Raw genomic sequence first — 12081 nt, 5'->3', positions numbered from 1 at the left:
TAGAAATATAGAATATAGAAATCCTGGCCAGGACGCGTCCTGGGAAAATGGCACGTATGGTCACCCTAACTAATGTGATCTTTAGCAAATCTCAAAATGATTTTCATACTGTACACTTTAGGTTTAGCATTTACTAATTTACTAAATTTATTTAGTCAAGCTTCTCAAAAAGCAACCAGCTGCTTTTGCACTATATTCCAAGTCATATGATAGCTTTGTGTGAGAAACAGACTGAATTTAATTCAATAATTGTTATTCATTGAAAATCGTGGCATCTGCTTCTATTAGGGTTAATGAGACAACAGCGATTCATCAACGAATCATTCTTTTGAATCAAATCTTTGAAAAGAATCGGTTCATCTGTGTGCAGAGACACACAACCAGTCTGCATAATTTGTTCATGAATCAATCTGATTCGGTTCACTGATTCAATGATTCAGTCACAGCAGTTAAACATTACTTGTGAATAACTTTTTCTTCAGAATGTTTTGTTCTGAAAAGAGATTTTTTAATGTATGACTTCAGAAGACTTGAAATACAGAACACAAGTTGTATGGACTACATTTAGTTTTTTAGTTTTTTTTTTGTCCTGACATTGATAGTAGCCTACTTGTATTTCATGGAAGAAAGAAAGTAATTTTGGTTTGAAATGACATGAGGATGAATAAATTGTGACGTAATTTTCATTTTGAACTGTTCCTTTAAGGGAGCCTGATGGGCACCTCTGTCGGTCTCTACAAAGGTGGACACCATATTTCCAACATTCAAATGCAAAATTTTAGGAATCAGTCATTGAAAATTCAATATTGATTCATCACTAATCTGATTATAGTGATGGGCATGCAGTGTCTATGTCAGTTACAGCGCTGCTCTCTGCCTTTACATTTGAGTGCTGTGATTTGTGAGATGAACATTTGATTACACATGATGAATTAAAAATTGAAAGGATGGCTTTCCTCTACACCATATTTCCAACATTCAAATGCAAAATTTTAGGAATCAGTCATTGAAAATTCAATATTGATTCATCACTAATCTGATTATAGTGATGGGCATGCAGTGTCTATGTCAGTTACAGCGCTGCTCTCTGCCTTCACATTTGAGTGCTGTGATTTGTGAGATGAACATTTGATTACACATGATGAATTAAAAACTGAAAGGATGGCTTTCCTCTCCTTCTCTGTTTTCATGTATCTTTGATGTGCATTTCATTTTTTTTCTTTGGTTCGCTCTCAGACCCAGCATAACACGCACATAAGGACATTTTTAGCTTGGGTTGGGTAATGAACTGTAAGATTTGACTGTGTGGAAGAAAAGGCAGTGAGACGGAAGACGGTCCCTCTTGAGAGCTGCTAAAAGCATGCTGTCGTACAGCCTTTCTACCGCCACACCCCACCAGGACAACGATCGCTGAATCCCACGCAGATGCAGTACACCGAACCCACACTGACAGGATTTTGTTAGGGTGACCATAAGTCCTCTTTTTTTTCCCAGACAAGTCCTGACCGGGAATTCTAAATCTCCTAAAATGTCCGGTTTTGGCTTTGCTTTCCTGTTGACATGCTCTCTACAGTCCTCATACATTATATTATATGTACATGTTTTTGCATCGCATTGACTGTTCTCTGTAGGTCCCACCTTCTCACACGCCATGATTGGTTGATTATGTACAATGCCTGCATGCTATTGGTCAAACTACTTTTCAGTCATTACCTTAAGCAAGTATGAAAACAATAGGAAAACAAAGCCAAAACCTGGATGTTTTATGCAATTTAGAAATCCCAGCCAGGACATGTCTGGGAAAAAGAGGACTTATGGTAACCCTAATTTAGGAAGACCAGCTTTACCAATACTAGCATGAATTTTGTGTTGATTTGGTTAACTTTTCTGTTGAAGCTTGTTGACCAAGTAACTAGCTTAAACAGAAACATTTCTTTGATCAACCAGCTTTACTATGACGATCATGTTGGTCCTCCAGCTAGACCAGCACCAAACCATTTTAGACCAGCATAGAAATTAATGCTGATTTATATAATTAATAAAGCTAAACTGATAGAGCATGGCACTGGGAATGCAATATGCTTAATTTGTGGCTTGACAGGGTTTCTATGGTTATGAAAAATCTGGAAAAATCTGGGAATTTTAATTGTGGTTTTGCAGACTTGAAAAAGTAATTAAAATGAATAAAATCTTGAAAAGCGTTTATACAAAATGTAGTTTTCTTATGTTCAGCTAAAATATTTCATTAGATATTCAAATTATTTAGTTTCATTGTCAAATGGTTTTTCAATTATCCTTATCCCGAAATCAATAACAAGACATTGAAAAGTTGTGCAAATTCATTGGTCAAAAATGTGTGGGAACCAAGGTTGTGCAAATTTCAGAATTGGCTCTATTTTAGTTCATGAGTTGGGATTTGAATTGCTTTAGCTAATCTAAACAGGAAATTTAATTGGATTGACAGGAAGAGGAATTGTAATTCAAAGACATTCAACACAGGTGATGCATTCTGGGAAATGAAGTCAAATTCAAGTTTGAATTGGGCAATTTAAAAGGCATTCTCAATTCACTTCTGAAAAGTGCACAACCCTGCTGGGAACCTCACTTGAACTTACTGTTGCTTTGGAAATTGTACATGCTGGTCTTTTCAGCAGGGACATCCATCAAAATCTGCTTAGACAGTTTTCTCAAGTTTGGACCAGGCTGAAAGTCCATGTCTGTGATCTTTCACTGCTATATCAGGTGGACGCTTCAGGGGGCCAGTGTCACTCCGGCCACGACTGACAGCCAGACCTTTTAAGGCAGAAAAAAGACAGAAATGATCAGTAAGACACACAAATGAACTCACCACTGTATGGACACACAAGCCTTAGCTGGGACTGATATTTCTCTTCATGCTTTGATGTACATGAGTGCCTCTCCTCCCTAAAAGGACAGAGAGGACCTATTAGCTCAGAAATAGACCTTTAAAATCCTCAAGCTAATAAAAGACCACACGGGTTTACAAGACCCAGATCTTCCATGCCGATAACGCAGGATTACGTAGTAAACTCCTGCTTCCATCTTTTTTCAGATTATCCTTTTAAGTCAGGGTTTTCTGGTCTTTATATTAGTTCGATTTCGTCTCTCGCTCTCCGTCAGTGTGTTTTATCAGCTGACGAAGGGCTGGAGTGCTCAACTGCTGATTTGTTGGAAAATAAACACTGACAGTTTAATTGATCTCAGCTGCTCCGGACTCCATAAAAGGCCTTGGTCTTCTGAAAGTCATTTGTTTACATTTGAGCTCTTGGACGTTATGTTAATATGAGAACGGGAATAGAAAGCCAGTGGGTTTGGTAAAGAATGTTTAAGCTTTGCTAATCAGCAAATCTGTGCTATTCTACTCTTATATCACATATCTGGGTGAGGAATCATTCAGCGGGCTGGTTTATTTAGTTGATGTGTGTCAACAGCTTTGAACTTCTGTGTCTAGTCGTGCTGAAAAGCAGAGGAAAGAGATATTTATGAATTGTTTGGGAGGAAATGAGGAGAGGGATCTTAGTTAGGTTCCCGCATCAACTTTGTCTGAGATGTTTCGGCCAAAATCATACAAACAGAAACAAATAAGCCAAGAGATACAGTAAGCATATAGAGTTATAAAATATATGCTTTTATTGCTGGTATCTTCCAAAACTCTAAAGGAGATACATGTAAGATTGTTTCAGAAGAAGAGAGTTTCAGAAGACATCTCAAGATTTCCTCAGATCTCAATATGAGCTCAAATATTTCTCATCAAATTCTTAGACTGAGCTATGCCATCCATATTGTTTTATCTCTCTGTACTATATTGTCTCAATTAATTTTTATATATGTATTATTTATGTTTATTATTTATGATATGAATGTAATGCTATATATCAAATACTAACATTGTAATAATCATATTATAGTATAAATATAAATAATACTATTTTTATAATAATACATAAATAGTATAATATAAATAATTTGAATAAATCGTATTAAAATGAGTGTATATAATAATATAATATAATATTTATTAATATATTATATATAATACAATACACATGCATATGTATTTATTGCATATAGATATTATATAATTATTAAATAGTAATAATACTAATATTTAATATTATAATAAAATTTATATAGAAATATTAAACATTTACTTTCTTATGGCTGGTCTTGCTGTTCTTACAAACATCTGAGAGTTTGTATACTTTAATGACAGACTGATTTGTATTAAATACATTTCTCTATTTAATCTCGTTGCTGTCTGTAAGAAACAAATGAGATATTATTTATGATTATGGTCTTATTTGTGATTTTACTTTCCTATAGTTCTCTCTTTCTCAGGGAGATTTCACTGGAATGGTCTCCCAACAGCTCTTGGCAGCAGAAGTTCAATGCAGAGAGCAAACAGGGAATTCACCTTAAAAGGAGCCAATCTGAGTCTCTATAAACCCGAGAGAGCCAAGAGTGTATATACAACTGCATGAAACAGTTTACAGTCACTCCAGCACTTCTTAAATAGATACTCGACGTCTGTTTTTCCTGAGTGTGTGTGTGTGTGTGTGTGTGTGTGTGTGTGTGATTGATAGATTGAGTTTGCATGGCTTAACTTTCCTAAGAGACCTCTGTGTGTTTTTATTGTCCTGTTTTTACAGTCATATATCATCTATAGTCTTTTTATTGTCTGATGCACAGCTTACACAACAACACACTCACTGTTGGGCCACCAGACAAGCATGTGATGAATTAAACTTTGAACTCTGCAAGAAAATGACTTCCTTAGTATGTATGTCACAGAAGAATGACAGATGTCTAATTTTGTTGGTTGAAGTCATTCTCTTGGCATCATGTGAGACCAAAGGGCCTCAGACAAACACCAAAAACAATCACAGGATTATATGTGATTACACCTAAAATTCTTTAACAGCCTGAAAAAAATCACTGTTAAACCATCCTGAAATCCTGGTCTTACCTGGTTTTAGCTGGTGTAGCTTGGTTGTGTGCCCAAAATCCCTCTAAAACCATCTAACCAGACAAGCTTGGGCAGGTATAAGGCCCGAAACCAGATAATGCTACATGCAATCTTAAAGGTACAGTGACAAAAACAACCTGTTAAAGGGTCAAGAGAGGTCAGAAAATGATCATGAAAATAAAAACAACAAAAAATTTAAATAAAATTATTTTTGTGCAGTATCCTAGATGGCTCATCCTGACAATTATGTATGAAAGCCAAAGTAATTTATATGATATTTTACCTGGGGTTTAAACAAAACCAAACAATTTGCCACAGCAGTGTTAACAGCTATAAATATGCATTTTACTGGTAACCATTCAAGCCTTACCCAGTCAATAAACCATCCTGATTTGCACTTACCTGTTGTGTCTGGCCTTGCTTTGTGACAACAACATTGAAATTCAACATGAATTTGAATATTTTGTTTTGACACGGACCACAATGACAACAAAAACACAATGTTATGCTCTTGATTTAAGTTCCAGACTGGGTGCCTCATCCTGATAAAAATGGAAATGTGGTTTAAAACAGGAACAAATTTAGGCCTTAAGAATCTCAAAACCATCTTCAGACAGACACAAAACTGCAATAAGAGGTTCTGAATATTTTACACGCAGCTCTGTGGTACATCAAACACAGCTGACAGCACTGCGAGATACAGAGCACATTAAAGCTTTCAGTGACATTTTCAGCTGAACTGAGTTGATATTTACTTTGATAGATTTAAAAATGTTCATATTCCGAGTTAAAGTTAAGAAAGTTTGCATTTAAAGAGTATTCGCTTTCATTCACCCAATAAACTCAACACAAACTGAAATCATTGAAATGATTGTTTTAACTCGTATTTAAGCAAGAATATTTCTCTGATGTTGTCTCAAAAGATACTCTGAGCAAAATAGCATTTTTAGCAGTATTATTGGATGTTTAATAATGCATCTTCACAATGTTCTGAATGTTTTCAGCACTGATAAACCTCTGCACTATGGAAGTCAGTTTCTGCCACAGAATTCAAAATAAAAAATAAATTGTGAGAGTTTTTTTTTTCTATTCTGAGTGAGATATAAACTCGTAATTCTGAGAATGTCAGAATTGTGAGACAAAAACTCTTTATCCGAATTCTAAGTTTACATCTTGCAATTCAGTTTTTTTTCTTTCCACCATGGAATAAAAAATAAAAAAGGTCATTGCCACTTTTTTCTCACAATTCAGACTTTTTGTCTTGCAATTGTGAGTTTATATCTCACAATTCTGAGCTTATACCTCACACCTTATGACTTTTTTCAGAATTGTCAGATAAAAAATTACAATTCTGAGAAGAAAACTTTGAACTGTGAGATATAAACTTGCAATTGCAATTACAAAAATTTTTAAATAAATAAAATAAATTAATTAATAATAACAAAATTCAGAATGACCTTTTTTATTTTTTATTCCATGGCAGAAGCAAACTTCCATACTGCTCATACACTGAAAATTACAATTACAAAGAAACAAGCAAGCATTGAATTAAACCTAAAATTTCTTAATTAATACCGAAATGTTATTTTTGTTGTGAAATATACTCCAACAATCTTTATTTACAACTTTGGAAAATATTTTTTTACAGTGTATAACACGGATGTTCTGCCTGTTTATAAGCATTAATGCTGTAATCCCGAGGCCGTGTAAATCGCAGACCAGAGCGAGAACATCACGCCTGCCTCTGTCAAACAAACGTGCCTGATTTGCTGTTCTTCTCGTGCAGTAGATCTGTACACTGTCATTTTGAACATAACATAGGAACAGAGCTATACACAAGCTCGATTTATAGCGGAGAACACGAGCACATGGGTCCAGAGTTGACGCGCCATTCCTTTTGCTTATTCGCTACTCCTTAAGAAAACCAGAATCCCTTCGTTTGTTTATGAACTTTTACATCCTTCGAATTTTATTACTGACCCCCTGAGTGACCCCTGCAGCTCCTCTAAACACTACGGGGGTGTGAGTGCTCTCATTTAGGTCCTCTTGCTGTTATCTCTATGATGATGAAGAATGTTAGGGGTTGTTATTTATACTCCTGGTGTCTGATAGTGAGGTGACGGTGGCAGATGTGTTTATCTCTGCCAGCGTTTTCTTGATTACGAAGGGGGCAGGGTGGTCTGCAAAAGAGATGCAGACCCCCGGTGGGACACTACAGGGTAAAAGCAACGCCCAAATGACGCCCTCTGATAATTAGAGTGTTTATCTGATATCTCAAATAACTGAGAAAGACATTTGCAGACTGATCTAAGGAGAGATTCATCTTAGAAACAAACCAACTTCTACAGTGAATTTTTTTTATTTTTAAATACTCAGAAATTGCTAGTAAATTTCACAATTAATTATAAAGAAACAGCAAGTATTATGGAAGCCTGGTTCTGCCACAGAATAAAAAAAAAACAGTGGCGTTTTAACTCACAATTCAGACTTTTCACTATATATGTTCTATTATATCTATCTATACTCTAAGAAAAAAAGTCAAAATTATCAGATAGAATTGTCAGTTAGAATTCTAAGGTATAAACTTGCATTTCTGAGAAAAAAAGTCAGAATATAAGATTTTGTTTTTCTGCCACAGAAAGGATAAAAAGATAATTTTTCTGCATTGCAAGTTTAGATTTGATAATTCTGAATTTTTTCTCACGATTCTGAATTTATATCTCACAATTATATTTTTCCCTCTCAGAATTGTGAGAAAAAGTAAATTGCCTTTAAAAAATGTTTTAAGTAGAAACAGTGAAATAATGTTTTCTTGTAAATCATGCTCCAATAATTATTGTATTATTTACATTTTCAAAAAAAAAATTCATCTTTTACAATGTACTTTTAAATACTGTAATGTAAATACTATAATATTTACAGACAAAAAAATATTATTAGAGGAAGTTAATATTATTAAAATTTAATTTTGTGCAAAGCAGTACTGAAATTACAATAAATGAAGGAGCATTCATTAAATATAGAAATGAAAGATGTGTGTCACGATCTGTGCTAGGAGGAGCGCGGAACAAGGAGACGTGGAGTACATAAACAGTCTTTAAACCTGGGAATGACATGGGAATTTCACACCATCCAACAAGTAGAATCGACAAAGGAAGACTACACAGACTGGGGCTAATAAACACAGGGCAATCAGGGGAACACAGGTGCATGGAATCAATCAAATTAACACAATTAACACGAGGAGAAACTGGGTCACGGGGAGCAAAACACACACACAGTCCAGAACCCTGACAATTCGCTCCCCTCCCGGAAGGTGCATCCTCACACCGTAGAACAACAGTGTCCGTCCGGAGGAGGACGGACACCCGGGAGGGGGCCGGCAGACAGAGTCCAGGGAGGAGACAGGAGGGGCTTGGAGCAGGAGGAGCCCAGCTGGACCCAGGCCACAGCCATGAGCCGATGAGCCAGGGCGACGGGGAGCATCCGGAGGTCCTAGGTGGAGCAGATGGTGCCGGCGAGCAACGCGAAGATGTGGATCCGGGAGGCCGTGGTGGAGCCGGAGCGACCGAGGACTGAGGAGGAGCCGAGGGGATGAAGGAGCCTGATGGAACCGGAGGGACGAGGCGAAGCCAGAGGAGTGGAGTGCCGAGGCGCAGGATGGTTGACACCAGACCAAGGTGGAGCCGGAGGGACGAGGGAGCCCGGCGGAGCTAGTGGACTGCCGGGCCATGGCGGAGAGGAGGGAGCTAGAAGCCATGGTGGAGTCGACGGGTCAACGAGCCGAGGCGGAGTCCGGGGCTTAGAGGCGGAGTTGGGGATCAGGAGCCCCTCCTGGGCTAAACTGGGGATCAGGAGCCCCTCCAGGGCTAAACTGGGGATCAGGGAAGCACTTACGAGGTGCTGGCACTGGAGGGCGCTCTGGAGGAGCAGGCACAGCAAGGCGCGTTCTAGGAGCAGGCACTGGAGGGCGCTCTGAACTGGATTCGGGGGCTGGAGCCCTCTCCTCTTCATTTTGGCACATACACCACGCCATACTCAGCTCACCCTCAGCTGCAGTGCAGGGGGCGGAGCTCCTCTCCGCACTCACACTGTCCGCAACTCCTCCCTCGTGGCGGGCATTGTTGCTGGCTCACACACCTTGACTGACGTCGTCAGCAGCTCTGGCTCCGCGGCGATCCTCAGCGCTGTCGCTCCGTGCGGCGATGGCTCGTCGGTCGCGGCAGGCTCTGGCTCTCCATTTCTCGCCAGAGTCCACTCCACGAAGGCGGCGAATTCCGCTCGAGGACCATCTTCGGACGACGGCGCTTTGCACGCGGTGTTCAGGCTAGCGTCATAGAACACGTAGAGCACGTCTGGTATGGTCCTCGAGCGAGCGCTCCCCCTGCTCCAGCAGGAGGAGGAGGAATTCGGGGCGAAGGAGGGGATCCATAGAACACAATGGAAACAAAACACTGAGGGAAAAAACACGGAAACAAAAACGGAGGGTAGACACACGGAGGTTACTGGTTTTTTTTGGGGTCGGTTCTTAAATTATATTACAGGTCAGGATTTGAAAATGCCTCTTTCATTCAGAGAAACACACCATATGATGCTCAAGAACATTAACAAGATAGTTTATGGCCAATAATGATAAAATAACAATGAATACATTTAAATACATTTTATAAAAATTATTTAAATATAATCTATAATAGAATAGAATAGAATACAATAGAATACAATACAATATAATTAAAATTAAATTAAATTAAAAAAATCAAACTTATAATACTTTCTTACAAAAATGTAGATTAATAGTCAGATTAATATTATCATTTACCATAACATAATTGTTGTTGTCATATTTATATAACTTAATACATACTCTATTATTTAATTTTAAATATTATGATATTTACAGAAGAAAGTTAATACTATAATATTTACAGACAAAATGCATTGGTAAAGCGTGTTCAAGTTGTTTTATAGCTATTTGATTTTGTACAAAGCAGCACTGAAATTACAAAAAATAAGGAGCATTAAATAAATATAGAAATGAAAAAGCTGTGTAAAAACTATGTTTCTGTTTTTGTTTGTCTGCTTTAACACAGGTCAAGAAACTGTCAGTTAAATGCTTTAACAGGATCGTAAATGTTTCACACTCAAGCGCGTTTACCATAAAACATGCGGGGGAAATCAAGAGTCTGTCACGAGACTGAGCTGAGCACGTCACGCGGGACAGCCGTGAGATCTCACAGACCTCAGAGGATATTTAGATAAGTAATGTGGAATATTTAATCAGAAACTAAATTTGTGTAACCCATATCCAGCGTTTGCGTCACATGTGGACAGAACAAATTCAGTTCATTTTGGTAAAGTGGGACCAAAAACCCAGAGCAATAGTTCAGCCAGTTAAAATGTGTGTAAAATCAATTCTGTCTCACATTATAGTCAAGGAAATCGTGGCATTTCATACACACATATACATACACACAGCTATGAACATTCAAAATAAAACCTACAAAAACTCCCATGACCCCTGGAGTGAAAGGCATAGCTATAAATACAATTTTCAACTGTGCAGTACAGAAATTAAGAAAAGGGAGGGGTACATACAGGACTGTTGTCGATGCTGTCCCGGCCACAATGATGAGGGGCCCACCAAGGTCCTCTGTGGTATCATTTACCCATTGGGCCCGAGGGAGAGGGGGTCCAGCCGTAAAATGCTGTCCTGGGCCTTATGGATTTTAGCAGTGGCCCTGGTTAGATGAAAAGACTTAGTTAAATGATCTGTAGGCATGTTTCGATATGTTGTGTTTATGTAAAGATATAAGATCAGAGAAAGAGGCAGGGTTAGATGATTCATCCAGGGTTAGGTGATATGATTTTGTTTATAGAGTGAAGTGAGGAAATAACAATAAGCAGAGTCAGATACAGTGGCATAGGCTGGTTGATAGAAGCAGTGTTTAACAGGATTGTTAATTAAAACTGAACAAAAAATGTCAGGTGAAATATATATATATATATATATATATATTTTATTTATTTATTTATTTTTATTTTTTTTAAGTAAACTTACTTTATTTCAGATAGTTGCCAAGGTAACATTTCTCATTTTCATTTAGTTTAACTTGAAGTAGCTAAAACTAATAGACAAAAATTATTAAAAACTATATAGACATATAATAAAAAAATACTAAACATGAGAAAAATACACAACAAAATTACTAAAACCTAAACTTTAAAGTGAAAGCAGAAAATATTCAATATTCACATATTAACAAAAACTATAATAGTATGTATATCAATCATACTAAAAAACTGGATAGAAGTGAATTAATCCATAAATATCGATTTTTCTTTTTTTTCAAATTATAATTCTGTATATAATTCTCTGTATTTCTGTTGTGAAATGAGCATTGAAATCATATTTAACTATATAACTATTTAACTATAAATCAAATTACTATAAATGAATCATATTTAACTATACAATAAATCAAATTATTAAAATATGTAATGATGACTATAACAATAAATATATGTGTGTGAATATATATATATATAATGTAATTACATTTATTATTTTAATAAAATGGATTATTTTAATTACATTATTTATACCAAACAGATTATTTATATACGTCACTTGAATGTTTTATTTCATTTGACATGATGTCTTGCAAGCTGGTCTATAGTCTCCTTAAGAGGTACTGTCATACAAAAATGTGAAAAGCCCCATTCTCCAATGACGGCCTTTTATACTGAACAGCCATTTTCATACTGAATATTTTTTGCAATAATTATTTAAACATTCCATTATATTGTAACTGATATTTTGATATTAGAAGCTCTTAAAAGCAAGAAACTGGCTGTTCATGCTAGTCGCCAGTGAAGGGTTCGGGCCCGTTTTTCTGGGACTAAAGTCATTTTCCTGCGGCTCCAGAGTGCGTAGTCACATGACATCTATGTAATTATTATAGACCTCGGACACAGCCATTATAGTAGGCAGGGTTAGATATAGAGGCAGGCATGGATGTAAAGGAGGGGTTAGACATGGTGATGATGGTGGTAAAGTGGGCCGGGCCTCGCGCAGCTGAGTCCCATCTGAA

General features: G+C 37.0%; 1 long non-coding RNA gene across 1 annotated transcript in view; it reads right to left on the bottom strand.

Moving 5' to 3' along the window:
- Positions 1–2780, bottom strand: part of LOC107680124 (uncharacterized) — a 6344-nt gene extending 3564 nt beyond the window's left edge. The window contains exon 1 of the long non-coding RNA XR_001633115.1: positions 2616–2780. This is a non-coding gene — a long non-coding RNA (uncharacterized LOC107680124). The remainder of the gene's footprint in view (positions 1–2615) is intronic.
- Between the last annotated feature and the right edge of the window lie 9301 nt (positions 2781–12081).

This window comes from Sinocyclocheilus anshuiensis, unplaced genomic scaffold, assembly GCF_001515605.1.
Source record: "Sinocyclocheilus anshuiensis isolate Anshui unplaced genomic scaffold, SAMN03320099.WGS_v1.1 scaffold376, whole genome shotgun sequence".
Classification (NCBI taxonomy): domain Eukaryota; kingdom Metazoa; phylum Chordata; class Actinopteri; order Cypriniformes; family Cyprinidae; genus Sinocyclocheilus; species Sinocyclocheilus anshuiensis.
Note: the sequence above shows the minus strand (reverse complement) of the source record. Positions and strands in the feature narration are given on the sequence as shown.